Source organism: Sciurus vulgaris (assembly GCF_902686455.1).
Source record: "Sciurus vulgaris genome assembly, contig: HiC_scaffold_570_arrow_ctg1, whole genome shotgun sequence".
In the NCBI taxonomy this organism is placed as follows: Eukaryota; Metazoa; Chordata; class Mammalia; order Rodentia; family Sciuridae; genus Sciurus; species Sciurus vulgaris.
The window spans coordinates 400329-413986 of NW_027632454.1; the positions used below are offsets into that span (position 1 = coordinate 400329).

General features: G+C 45.7%; 1 pseudogene across 1 annotated transcript; it reads right to left on the reverse strand.

The window, feature by feature from the left end:
• Positions 1 to 11062: 11062 nt before the first annotated feature.
• Positions 11063 to 13658, reverse strand: LOC306652752 (E3 ubiquitin-protein ligase ZNF598-like; annotated as a pseudogene). Its single transcript has one exon. The product of its transcript is annotated as an E3 ubiquitin-protein ligase ZNF598-like (transcript).

The window sequence follows — 13658 nt, forward strand, 5'->3', positions numbered from 1 at the left end:
GACTTGTCTGGGAAGAACACTGAGTCCTTGAAGCCTGCTGGGTCAGGGGAGGGAGGTGCGTGATAGAGCCAGAGGTTGGAGGCACAGGAAGAGGGTATGGGACTAAGGTACAGGGATGGGAGGAAGATTTCTGGTCATCTGTTTCCATGACAAAAGGCAGGCACTCCAGGCTCCTCACTGGCAGACCAGTGACTGAGTCTGTGCCAGAAGGCCTCCCACAGTTCTCTCCTCAGATTACGTGAAGAAAGCCCCATTATGACATGCACATGCCCCACTCTGTAGGTCAGCTGAGTAGATCCCACCCACCAGAGGACTTTCCCATGTCTATGTTTAAGAATGATCACACAAAACAGCAGAAGGTAAGATGCTGTAATAGCAATCCATGTCCTTGGATTGACATGCTTTTTGCCGTGGTAGGCAGTGACTGATCAGAGTGCTCTGGGCCTAGGCATGCAGTTCAAAACTGAGAAGAAAAGTGAAATCAGTGTCCCAGTGGCTTAACTCATTGCATTTTCCAGAGCCATTACTCATAATTTCATTCACTGCCTGAATAAAGGTAGTGAGAAGAAAGAAGAGGTATCTATTCTGCATTGAAAAGGATCCTGGAGAGTAAGAAGGGGGCTGCCATAGGCAAGAAATGGGATCAAAGCACATGAGACCAGTAAAGCTTCTAGAAAATTCTATGCGTCTTTAGTGCCAAGTACACATCAGAAGTGCCCAACATGGTTGAGATGGAGGATTTTGAGAATTTAAGTCTAGCAGTAGAGAAATAATCTCTAAGAGTGGAGTTTATTTCCTAGTTATGAATCACCTCCATCCTATTGTGTATATCAGGCCTAGACATTACCTGGAGAAAGAGCTCCATATACAACTGCCCAGCCACCACTCCTAGCAGGAAGATGGGCCTGGGAATCTCTCCAGGTGAATGCCAGAAGGGAATTCCCTCCTTCCTTTTCATCTAGATTTCCTAAGCAGTGAGTTATCAGGGTACAGAGCATTCAGCAAGAGGAAGAAAATCTTTTCTGGGGCAGGTCATGTCCCGCAGTGTTTCTTGGGTTTTCCTTTCTCTTGGAGAGGATCAAATGTTGAATGGGAAACAGTACTCAGTTCAGAGGCCCCAAATCCAGCATAGGTGACATGTGTGCAGAACTTACATGCTTTCCCTGGAGGACATGTCCATCAAGTTCATTTTGTCTGTAAATTAGGAAATTCTTAACCAAAGTGAAATTGCTGCTTAGTACAAAGTTTAAAAAATTGATCCCATTATTCACAAGTTGCTCAGCAGATTCAGCTAAACCAGAGCTGAGCTTCAGGATGATCATGGATTATGGGGTAGACTTTAAACACCCAGAAAGACTGGGTGAGCAGTGCCTTTATGCAGAGAAGATGTGTGTGAGTGACAGGTGGTACAGGGGGATGATTCTTGGGCTAGATCCCTCTTCAGGTGTCAAGGACCTGGGGAGGTCATATAATCCCTCTCTCCTCCTCATTTCCTACTGCTGTATTATGTTTTGACAAATTAGGTTGTATTACAAAAAGTAACCAAGTGCAGTTAATACCTTAAGAGGATGGGAAAGTCCTTCAGAGGAGCTCTACCTGTACACTCAGAGTAAAAGGACTGAGGGAGACCTTTGGGAGATTTGAACTGAGACAGGCAAGGACAACTCCAGGGAAGTGAGGAATATGGTTTGCTTTTCATTCCTTACCTGAGTTTGATGATTCACAGCTCATGTAGAACTTGGGCCTCATCTTCTGAGATATGACAGCAACACAGTGTTGTGAACTGGGCAAGGACTGTGCCTCCTGTTATTCTCCTGTGGCAATGAAAATCACATATGGTGGTTGACTTGCAGGATCATAGCACAGTTGAGAGATGGACCTGGGAGGGTGGATGCATTCAATTTCCTGAGGACAGGACTCCTGAGTAACTGAGACCTTTGAATCATGTCATGACCTCTGGCCCTAATACATCCAGCATTCCCTTTCTCAATCCTCCTGCCCAAGCTTCATGGTAGGGCAAAGTTAATGCTGTGGAGGAGGTAAGGGCAGGCAGTTCCTGAATCACAAGTCCTTCCTTTTCCTCTGACTCCAGTCAAAAACCAAACATGACACAGTTTCCTATCAAGAAAGTTCTCAGAGTGTCTTTGAGAAGAGAAACTCTGTATCTTCCCCTTTCTACCATCTTCACACTGTCGGTTGTCTCTTTGTATGTTTGGGAGACCAGATGACCACTTGGGAACTTTGTCTCCCAAGTTGCTCAGAACCCAGAACCCTCCAAACCAACTTTCACAGGATCATGCTGTAGAGAAGGAACTTCCCTTCACTGAAAAATCCTGCCGGAAACCCAAGAGAGTTGACTGGAGAAGTGTCCATTGGGCTTATGCCCAATGGTTGATGATGATGGTTGTTTAAGGACCTGTTTCTGGCTTTGTGGTCTTGCTATCTGCTTGACTCACCAGCCTGATGGAAAGGGATAATACTGCAGAAGCCCTTCCTTCCATGCCACAAACACTTCACTGAGCACTGTGAGGACCATGGAGCATATTACCTCCTCTTAGATTAACCCTTCCTTAGTCACAAACATGAAATTGCTGAAAATAAAAAACAATAAACTCTGGTTCTACTTTCAGTACTGAATGTGAATTTGTTGAGTGAGCCAGTTCCCTCTGTGAGCACTTCCAATCCAGTGTAGAGGGAGTCACAAGGAGAGATGCTCTTTGAACATGGAGCCTCTCTTCATCACATTTGAGGGTGTGTTGCACCAATATGACAGACCCCAGGCTAACATTCAGTAAACATTTCAGTTCTTAGCAGTCTCAGTAATCATGTCTGTAGTGTGTAGCTAATAGGGCTCACTCCTAAATGTCCAAAATACAAGAAGCATCCCCCCAGTTTTTATTGGGATTTGGAGATGTGTGGTGTACTGGAGAGGGTTAAGTATACCAAACCTTTACCTCCTGGAAATTCTTCATAAGTTGTGTCTCCCAGCCTCAGAATCTGTGATCTGACCAGAAGCACATGGGCTTCAAAAGTCTTTTTCACACTGGTGCATTGGAGATGTTCTCAGGCCTATGTGCACAAACTGCCTTCAGTTTTGAACTCTGAGACTCTCAGATGATGGGTAGTGATTGAGCTATCTCTAGGCTGACACATTCCAAGAAGACTTGACAATGCTGGATTCCCCTGGCATATTGCCTCAGGAGTGACTGAATGGCAACTCCAGGTTTGGGTTTAGAGCATCCACAATGGACCTGGGGTGCTGGCACACATCTGGTTCTTCCACTCAATATCCTGCCTCTGGTCTGCATCACTCTTCTTGGTCATGGCCTATCCACTTGTAGAGTGGGCACAGCAGACAAAAAAGCCTGTCATACACTATTGGGATGATGCTGGCCCCAGTCCATGCAGAAGAGAATGTATTATGACTTTTACTGTGGAATTTGACATTGAACATTGAGAATTGTGCTAGGTACCCAGAGGATTATTTAGGGGAACCAAACACACATACACCCGGAGGCACACTCATTCCCAGACCCTAATTGTAACACCACTGACTCTGGTGACATGGGCAGGTGGCCAGGCATGTGACTTGGCAGAAGTGTTTCTCTAGTGACTTCCCAATTCTGGCTCCCACAGCTGACCGGCCTCATGGTGGTGCTCCATATGACTGCAGGCAGCAACTCCACAGGTCTTACATGGAGTGAGTCAAAGAGATTTTGGTTCTGGAATATAATTTTCTGATTTTCTTGAGGGCATTCGAAGTTAGGGAAAGGAAAACTCTCTGAGGTCCAGACCACCCTAGGAACTATCTGCACAGGACTTTGGTACTCTTAAACACTACAGGCAGCCTTGAAGGGAAAGAGTATTGGGTTCAATGAATAACTATAATAAAATACCTGAGTCTTGATGATTTGTAAAGAAAAATCTTAATTTTTTTTTGTCTCAAAGCCCAATATCAGGCAACCCATCTGTGTGCCCTCTGGTGAGAATCCCCTGATGGCATCACCACATGACAGAGAATCAGAAAGGGAGCCAGCCACACACATAAGGGTGCATGCTATGGGGTGGCCTCGCTGTGCACAAAGCCTTTTCTGTGGGAACCAACTGACTCTTTAATCCCATCACCTACCCACTTGCAGACAAGCTTGCAGGCAAGCTGTGGCACCCTGTGCCATAAGGACTGCAGTGGAGCCCAGGTCTTGAAAGGCCTTTAAACTCAGAAGCAACATGCTGGAGACCAAAGCTGCATCCCATGAGCCTCTGAGGGGCATGTTCAACCACATCAGTGGAGAACACTGACATTTAGAAAAAATGAGTGATATACCAGAGTTCCACTCCTGGGATCAGAAGTAGTAGATTCCATGGTGCAAGATATCCCTGAAATCCTGAGAGCCCAGGTTTATACCCTGGACAACAAAATCAGGAGCTCCTCTCAGTCCCTAAAAGAACAAAACTTTTGCAGGGAGAGCAGCTGCCCTAGAAGAGGTGGCAGGGCCAAGAGAAGGACTCAGTCCATGACCAATCTTCTGCTTCTCTGACCCCAAAATGCAAAGCAGTTTACCTCAAACCCTTCTGAAGGATGGGGTTAGGTTCAAACTTGGGATCATCCCTCTCCAGCAAGTTCACACTGTCCACTGTCCTTGATGACCAGCTGAGAACCATGGTGAACATTCTCTGCCTGGTTTTCCAACTATTGGGGTGCAGGGCATTCCAAGACAGCTGCCCCTGGACAGTTCTGCCAAGAACAGCTTCTCTCCTCTGGGAAGGCCCTCATGATCAGTTACTGCTGATTAACTGAAGAGGACCACCAGGCTGCTGATATGGTGGCAAATGAAGTAAGTCTGAAAAAACCCTGTCTCCTTATTGATGGAGCAACTCTTCAGCCTGCAGCCTGCCCAGGCGATGATGAAATGACCCTGATTATCCAGCATTGGGCACTCACCCTGCTCTCTGCTCCCTCATCAGAGGCCTATCTCCACACTGCCCTCATCTCTCTTAAAATACTTGTTGACAAGAAGTGATGTTCCATTTCTTCTGGTTGTTCCTCAATAGCTACAACCTGGGACCGACTTTGGAACTCTCTCTGATGTCACACAGGCCTCCTTACCTCTGTCACCACATGTCCACTCCAGTTACCTGATGGCACTGTTGTCCTTCTCCACCATCCTTGGCAGCACCCAAAAATCAGGGCTTCTGTCCTCATCAGTGTGACAAATTTCCCACCGCATTACCCCTGTCTTCTTTCTTAAAAATCTCTGAGTCAAGATGTGTACTGCATCTGTCAACATCTTTCAGAAAAATTTGGCTTTTAATGCCCATTTCCTGTCTGGCTTTATGTGAGGATCATGATTCTCCTGATCAAATGAAGCAGTGGGTATACCCTCTGACTCATCTCTGGGAGTGTCTGCAAATAAATAGGCACTTTCCATTCAAAATATCTGACAGAACTAGGAGAACCCAGAGTGTCCATAGACATTGTGCATTATTGGGTTATGGAGTATTGTCTGCATTATTTGTTCTTATTTGGTAGTTGCTTTATACACTGCGTAGGGGATATATTCTATAGTACAGTTTTTCATCTTATTATAAGTATAAAAATATGTGCAGGTGTGTCTGTGTGTGTGTGTGTGTGTACTTAATGGTAGACCAGAGGGCTGTACCTCCATGGATGGTGCAATATTAATTGTACAGACCAAAGTATTGTTTCAGTTTTTTTTAAAAATAAATGATATTTGGTTGATGTAGTCCTTATTTAAAACAGTTTAATTTCTGGAGTTGGTGAAATGTCCATTTTAAATGCATTTATATGTAACCAGAGATCTTCTTTGTCAGAAAGACAAAATGAAAGAGAAAACTTTAAGATACACTGAACTGTATTTAAATTATTATATTAAGGAAATTATATTAAGTGAATTATTAAATTATATACATATAAAATATGTATGCAAGGAGGTGAAACCTAAAAGTAAATTGTGTGATTTTTACACAACTCTCTTTATATGTCACACACCATGGAACTGAACATAGTATGTGGATGAAGTTTGTAGTTAATAAGCTGTTAAAATATTAATGGCTTGACATCTTAGTGTAAAGTAAGGGTTGGCTTTGTTGAAAACATAAATTAACAATTTTCAAGGGTTCATTTACAAAAACTACCAAAAGTGACCTGGTGCGGGAAGTAAACTTGAAGACCAGATGAGGAGACCCCAGGGGAGGAAGCATGGGAGCAAGTCTGGCCTGGGTGGTGTTATCATGCTATGCAGGAAAGTGAGAACATCTGCCAGGAAGTGCAGCTCTAGACCTTACCCCATGATTGCTCCATTAGATGGCATCTCATCTTCATGAGAGCCATGTCCCTTGCTTTGGAGTGACAGGAGAGCTGAGGCCTGCCCCTGTGCTCTCCTGCAGAACACAGCATGGCATAATGCAGCAAGGCAGGTTCCTCTCCTGGTCCTACATAGGCCTTAGACTGTGGGGCTGGGTGGGAGAGCAATGCTGAAGCTCCACCCCTTGCCTATTTGCAGGGTTCACTTCCCATACTAGATGACTTCTAGGGGAACATCACCCTCTCCTGCAACCCAGTGCTGCATCCAACTGGGATCAGCATCACCACTCCCTGGTACCTCCATGACTAACAGATCATTGGCACTTGGGTCTTGGTTCCTGCCTGATTCTCAGCCTCCCTGGTTGGATTCAGACTGCTTGTATCAGTGTGAGGCCCAGTCTGAGTCCAAAGCCGGTTCTTCCTGTGCTGTGGGGCACAGCAGTCACATCCACAGAAACACAGGTTGCTGAGTGACACACACACCCTGGCTCAGCCTTGCCCTTTGCTCCTAGGATCTCCCAACTTCTTATTAGAGGCTGCTTGTAGCTCAGTGGGGAGGGGGATACAGGGGCTCAGGAGACTGCTCTCCATGACAAAGGCAAAAGGTCAAGTTCACTGTGCTGATCTCTGTTTCTTTTTGGTCAATTTACATTTATGCCAATACTGTGATGATAAAACCAGCACAAGGAGACATCAGTGATTCCACAAGTAAATGACATGTCTGACAGAAGAAAACTCTATCCACACTCAAGTCCAAATGCATGCAGCCAGCATCAGTTACCATGGGATCATCCTGAAATCATGACCTCGTACATCTGTAATTTCATAAGTAAAGATAAAAGCAGCAACAAAATGCTTAAGTGAAACATAGAAGCGTAACAGAAATGAGGGTCATTACTTTTCTCTCTTCCTGACGTTTTAGAGAAGTTTAAAGCAAAATAAAGCACGACAACAGTTCTTTTTTTTTTTTTTTTTTAAAGTTTGATTCTTTAAACGTAAATACTGCATGTAAATGCTAAATCCACACTTTGGAGATTCTTCAGGTTACCTGACCATGAGGGCATCAGTGCACCAGGAAGAAACAGCCAGGATAAAACCATGAGGTTGCTGAGCAAGACCTGGAAGTCCAGCAGAGCCAGCTTACCAAGCCACACCTGAGTTCCCTGGGACATCATCCTGCACATATCCGAGATCTGAGAAGCCCATGAGAGATTGAGGTCTATCAGACACCTGCTCTGAAGGTCAGCACCAGACCCCACCCAAAGTCTTTATGCTTCATTCTCAAGATATATTACCCAAACAAACCCAGGATGTGGTGTATCAGGGACAGATTCAGGAGACAGCTGATTTGCAGGAAAGTCAACCTCAGCAGTAAAGCAAGTTGACTGGGAATGAAGAACTCGAAGCCCATAAGCATAAGACTTTTTATTACACTTAGCAGTTGAAAAGACACATTTATTTTTTTCTTTCTGATTTCATACCCCTTGCTCTGTCTCCAGCTGTGCAGTTATTACTCAATGACTCCCAGGAATGTTCTTCCCTTGGGTGCTGCCTCAGTGTTGGAATCTACCTGTAGATTATTCATGGTCACAACTGGAATCATACTTTCTCATTACTGTGGAGTCTTTAGAGACACAATGATCAATGATAAAGTCATTAGCTTCTTGCTTTCCATGCTGCCCGCACCACATCCTGCTCCTCCTCTGGTTTCTCAGAACTTACCTAGGCTCTGTGGGATCAGAGATTCATCAATCATCACTCACATCTGTAAAACCTCACATACTCAGTTTGTCACTTCCCACATGAGTAGGATCAGCATCAGTCCTGTGGAGCTGGAGTTGCAGCTGCAATGCACACACTGTGTTAACTCCTGGGCAGGGAACCCAGGCCAGGCTCAGACCTTTGCCCACCAGATGATTCTGAGAGGGTGGAACTTTCCTCTTTACTGGAAACAGCACTCTTGGGATTGTGGAATTCAGAAGTGTGGGGAGGGACTAGGATGATTACTTTGTTTGCTTCATGGTACTTAATGTAATTTCTACACATATAACTGGCTTATGTCCACCTGTCAGAATAAGGCTACTCTGAGAAGACAAAATTAAGAAAAATGTGACTTTCCCTGCTCTGCTTTTCCTCAGTGATTATCCATGGCCCAGTGAAAGTCACATAGCATCTATTTGCTAAGCACATGCATAAATGCCCATCACTGTTTGAGGTCAGGGATAGAATCTACTAATTTTGCTATTAAAGAATATTTGAGTCTAGAAAGTACCACATCCATGATACTAACAACACACCACACAGATCCACATGAGGAAATGGCCAAGCAAGCCACACGACAGAGTTCCAATTGCCTGTTCACAAGGGGCCAGTTTTTGTCACCTGAAAGGTGAATTTGGTCCCTACACTCTCCTGTGCTCCCCAGCAGGAGACAGGAGAGAGGCTCCCAGGGCTGAGCAAGCAGAAAAGCCCACATTTCTCCTCAACTAGCGCTTCTTTCAATGAGGATGGTTACAGAACTCTTCCTGTTGTTAGTTGATATTGAGACCATGGCAGTTATAGGATGGTGTGAACGGTGGACTGAGGCTTCTCTTCTCCCCTTACTCTTTTGAGGATTGACATCCAGTGAAAGGCCCCAAGGCAGGGGTCACACACCCAGTGAAAGTGTGTGATGTTCTTTGAGTTGCTATTTCTAATGTCAGTCTTGGTGGGAAATTACAAGCCTCTTGATCCAGGAGGAATATGGTGCTGAGGACAGGCCCCTACCTACCGCACAGTTAACAGGCTAGTGCTGCCAATGACATGCCCTCTTTGACCCAGTGTCACCTACTAGAAGAGGAAATCCATGCCCATCCCCAAGGAAAGTTCCATGTCATCTGTCATGTACGATGTCACATTTTCATAAAAAAATTTCATTTGAAAATAAGATAAAACAAGAAACTATTTCCCATCAGGTTGGGGCATCTTACCTTGGCATTAGAGGGGTCTCTTCCTCCAGCAGAGCTCCAGGAGGTCAGTATGAAACAGAGTAATTATCAGCACATTGGTGGGGTTGCTCATAAATTACTAAGGGAATGGGCTCCATGTGGACATAGGAAAAGAGTGACAGAGGAGTTTGCTTTACCAGCCTGGACTGAGCTGCTGCTGGACCACTGTCATGGATGGAAAAAGCCTGGAGAGGAAAGGACAGCATAGAAATGAGACTCAGGTCCTTCACTGTGTAGTTGAAGGACACTATTTTCAGCCTGAAATGTTCAGTCAACAGATGGCACTATATTGTGTGCTCTCCTTTCCTGGAGGGCTCATGGCTCACATTCCTCCTGAGATGTCCAAATAAAATTGTTAGTCCAAGGTGCATTGCTGCTGAGATTGAGAGTTTAAATTTAGATCCCATTATTCACTGTCTACCCCATATGCCTCCTGAATAAGAGTGTGTCTTCAAGGAGATCATGAAGACGGGCTGTCAACACACCTGCAGATGGTGTGTGTGGGAACCATGTTCATGTAGATGAGACAATGCAGAGCCATCAGAGCAGAGGGCCTTGGGCCTTGGTGCCAGTGCAGAAGGCCTGGGTTCACATGAGCCTGGACCCACGTGGACCTGGGAAGGTCATGCAATTCTGTTTCTGAAGTTCTCTGCACTGTCCTTTGAGCACCGTAATGTGCCTCCATATTGCTATCCTGAGGCTGAATGTAATCAAATGCAGGTAAAACTTCAGGATAAATGACTGGCTCATCATATTTTATTTGTTTACTTTTTAAAATTTGGTGCTGAGGAGAAAACCTAGTGCCTCATCCATGCTAGGCCAGCTTTTTGCCACTGAGTTACAGCCCCAGACCCTGGCTTATCATAAAGGAGCATGTCCTTCAATTTTAAATATCTGGGAGGATATCCCACTTTGTCTAGTTGCTGTGTCCAGGGAGGGAGCTCTGGAGTTAACAACAGGGTTGGTGAAGGGCTCCTCTCTTCCTTTGCTGTGTGTGGTTATCTACAGTTTATGGGGAATGTTTCCATCATCACTTACCTTCAACTGACAAGGACTGGGAGGCATTTCCTGGTGACTCCTTTATAAGTGGAAATGGGTGGGTGTCTGTGGCTACAGAAGTAGGTCTATGGTCCTGTCTCACTTAACCTGGATTGAGAACTCTGTGTGCATCCTGGACCATATCCTGCTGTTGATGGACATGGGCTATAGTTGCTCTGAATATGTCCTTTCCTCTCACTCCTTCCTCACCAGAGGTGTACCTGCAAGCTCTCATCCCCCTGAGACACCTCAGCATCAGAAGGCACAGGCCAATTCTCTCTCAGATTAACCCTCAGGAGGCCACAGCCTATGACCTCAACCAAGGACTGCCCCTGAGGAGCTCCCAGGTCCTTAATCACTCTCTCATAAAATTACACTCTCCTCAAACTTGTTGGGACTATCTCTAATCCACACTCTTCTGCTACTGAGTGGGAGTAGTTGAGAGGATTAAGCATACTATATTTAATTCTAGGCACAAGCACTGCATAGATTTTCATAAGAAGAGGAGATATTTGGTTCTTCTGTTATTTATTCAAAACATTTTAATTTCATTTTTTTACTGCAAAATAAATTTATTTGAATATAAACTGTCTTATAAAAGATCAGAGGCAACTTGAGATCCCAGATTCAGTTTGTCTCAACTTCAAGTACCACAATTTTATCTGCTTTTAATCCTGAACACTCTTGAATAATGAACTGTTTACGTGACAGTCAACTCCAGCACCAGGGGATCCACAGCTTTCAGCTCAGGCTCATGAGGGTCCAGTTTGGGCCACTGAAGCCTCTGGCTGTGACCACAAGCAGAGGTCCTGGCATACCAGCCCTTCCTTCACCTGGCTGGCCCCAGCAGAGAAGCAGCTGCCCTAGTGGGCATTCTCTGCAACTCCTGGACACCAAGGCCACTGCCTTGCTCCTTTGCAGGGGGCAGGCCACCCTTTGGTCCACCCCTCCTCCCCTCTCAGCCTTCCTGGACATCTGGCTACTCCAGGGTCAGCCTGGGCCCCTGGAGTGGGTGGAGCCCCTTTCTTGCTGCAACTGCTGTTCTAGGTAGAGATGACTCCTGGCATGGTGGTACTGGGCTTGGATGCAGAGCACACCAGGGCAGGGAAGTCCTTTCCTGGAAGGTGTTTCTACCCCTGGTGGGACCAGAATACACCAGCTCTAGCCCCTCAAGATGTGGGGCTGCCACTGTGCAGCAGGAGGAAGTAGAAGCACAGAGACTTGGGAAATCTTCATCCGTGAGTTTTAGAGTGGGGAGGAGGGTGCTTTGGGGGGTGAGCCCTGGGTCCAGGCCCAAGCAGTCTTCTTGGCCTTCAGGACTATTTGCTGAGGCCTCCCTGGGGCCTGGGACTTCACCCTGAGCCCGGGTCAGGCACCTGGGCTGTGGGGCTCATTGTTCCTGTGGAGTGGCCTCTTCCTTCCTACGACTGCCACCCTTCTCCCAGTCCTCATTCCTGGGTGTCTCCTCATGCTGTGTAGCCACTGGTGCACGGATGGCAGCAGCCATTTCTCAGTCCTCTTCTTCCCTGTTGTACCTCCAGCTTCCTCGACTGCTTCACTAGGCTCCACTCTGGCTGGCCCAGTCCCATCAACCCTGGCAGTTGTACCTGTCCACCTCCTCGTAGTCCTCACTGCTGACTATCCCCTCACTATGATGTGAGTGCTGTGATGCAAAGCTGAACTTCAGGTCAACCTGCAGGTTCTGGCATGCCTCAGCACAGCTGTGACTGTGACAGGAAGTTGGGTGTGCCTTGAGGTCGATCTAGGTGCGGAAGGAATGGCTGAACTGCTCTGTGCTGCAGTGGCCCTCCTCACACAGGAAGTACTTCTCCAGGAAGTGCTCACACAGGTGTGCATAGTTGCTGTAGTACTCCTGGGCCCCACTTGAGTCACAGAAGTGACAGAAGTAGTGGTCTCAGCACAAGTGCTTCAGCAGCTCATCGTTGGCCAGGTACCGCTCATTGCAGAACTTGCAGAGTGGGTGTCCACGGTGTGATGTGTCATCAGGATCCCCTTGCATGCAGTGCCGAGCCAGGTCCTTACACGAGTAGTACTTGTGCTCATAGGTGAAGATCCTGAGGTGCTTCAGGCACAGCTTGTAGCAGAAAAGCTCATGCTGCTTCTGCATGTAATGCTCCAAGTCCCCAAAGAGGCTGAAGGGCAGCAGCTGGGGGCACTGCAGCACTCAAGCTGCAACAGCTGCCTGTACAATGCAAACCTTTCCATCTGCAAAGTTGATGTCATATTTCTCCTAATGCTGCAGCTGGTGGATGGGGATTGTGGCTCGCACAGCACCCGCATCTTGGTGGAGTAGCAGTAGCACACCGGATGTTCGCAGTGACCCAGCGCTGTGGCCTCCAAATCCCTGCAGCACAGCACGCAGCTGCCACCGCCCAGCTTGGGAGCTGCCACTGCCACCGCTTCCAGGGCCCCACGCAGCCATGGCAGATCTCCGGCCCCCTCTCTCATTTTAATTTCTTGATGTGGTGAAAGATATGCTGTAAAATCTACATAAATCTAGGTAGAAATCATTATTAGGAATGACAAAGCAGAACACTGAACACATGGAATTGTGTTACATTAATATTAAAATAAATGAAAAATATATAATGTAATATTAAATTATATGTACATTCCAGGAAAGAAGCTGATAAAGGATATTTTAATGATGCCTGGTCATGATGGTACACGCCTGTAATCCCAAGTACTTAGGAGACTAAAGAGGGAGGATCACAAGTTTGAATTCAATCTGGATGACTTAGCACAACCATGTCTCAAAACCAAAATTTAAAACAAGGACCTGTGTTGTATCTCAGTGATAGACTACTTGATTAGCATGCATGAGGTTCTGGATTCAATTCCAGCAACACTAAAAAAAGTCAATGCCTAAAATTAAATTATGTCATTTTTGAACAATTGTGTGAACACATTAGGAACCATGGAATTATACCTTGTGTTTGTAAATTTCATTGTAGTTGGAACTATATGTTATATTCTATTTATGTTTTATCTATCAAAATGTAAAAATGCATTCTACAGTCATATACAACTAATTAGAACAAATAAAATTAAAAATTATAAAATAGACTTTTCAGTTTTCAATGAGAATGGCTCTATTTAAACATATACTACTGGTGTCCATTAGATTTGTTTAAAACACTGCCACAGTTATTTTCACGTCCCACTCCTCCTTACTGCCTGATGTATCTTTTTCTGTTTTTCCAAGACTGGAAAGCACTGAGCTGTTTCTGGGAGGATATGATCACAGTCATTTTATAAATGGGCAGTCCGTGAAGAAGGCAGAACTT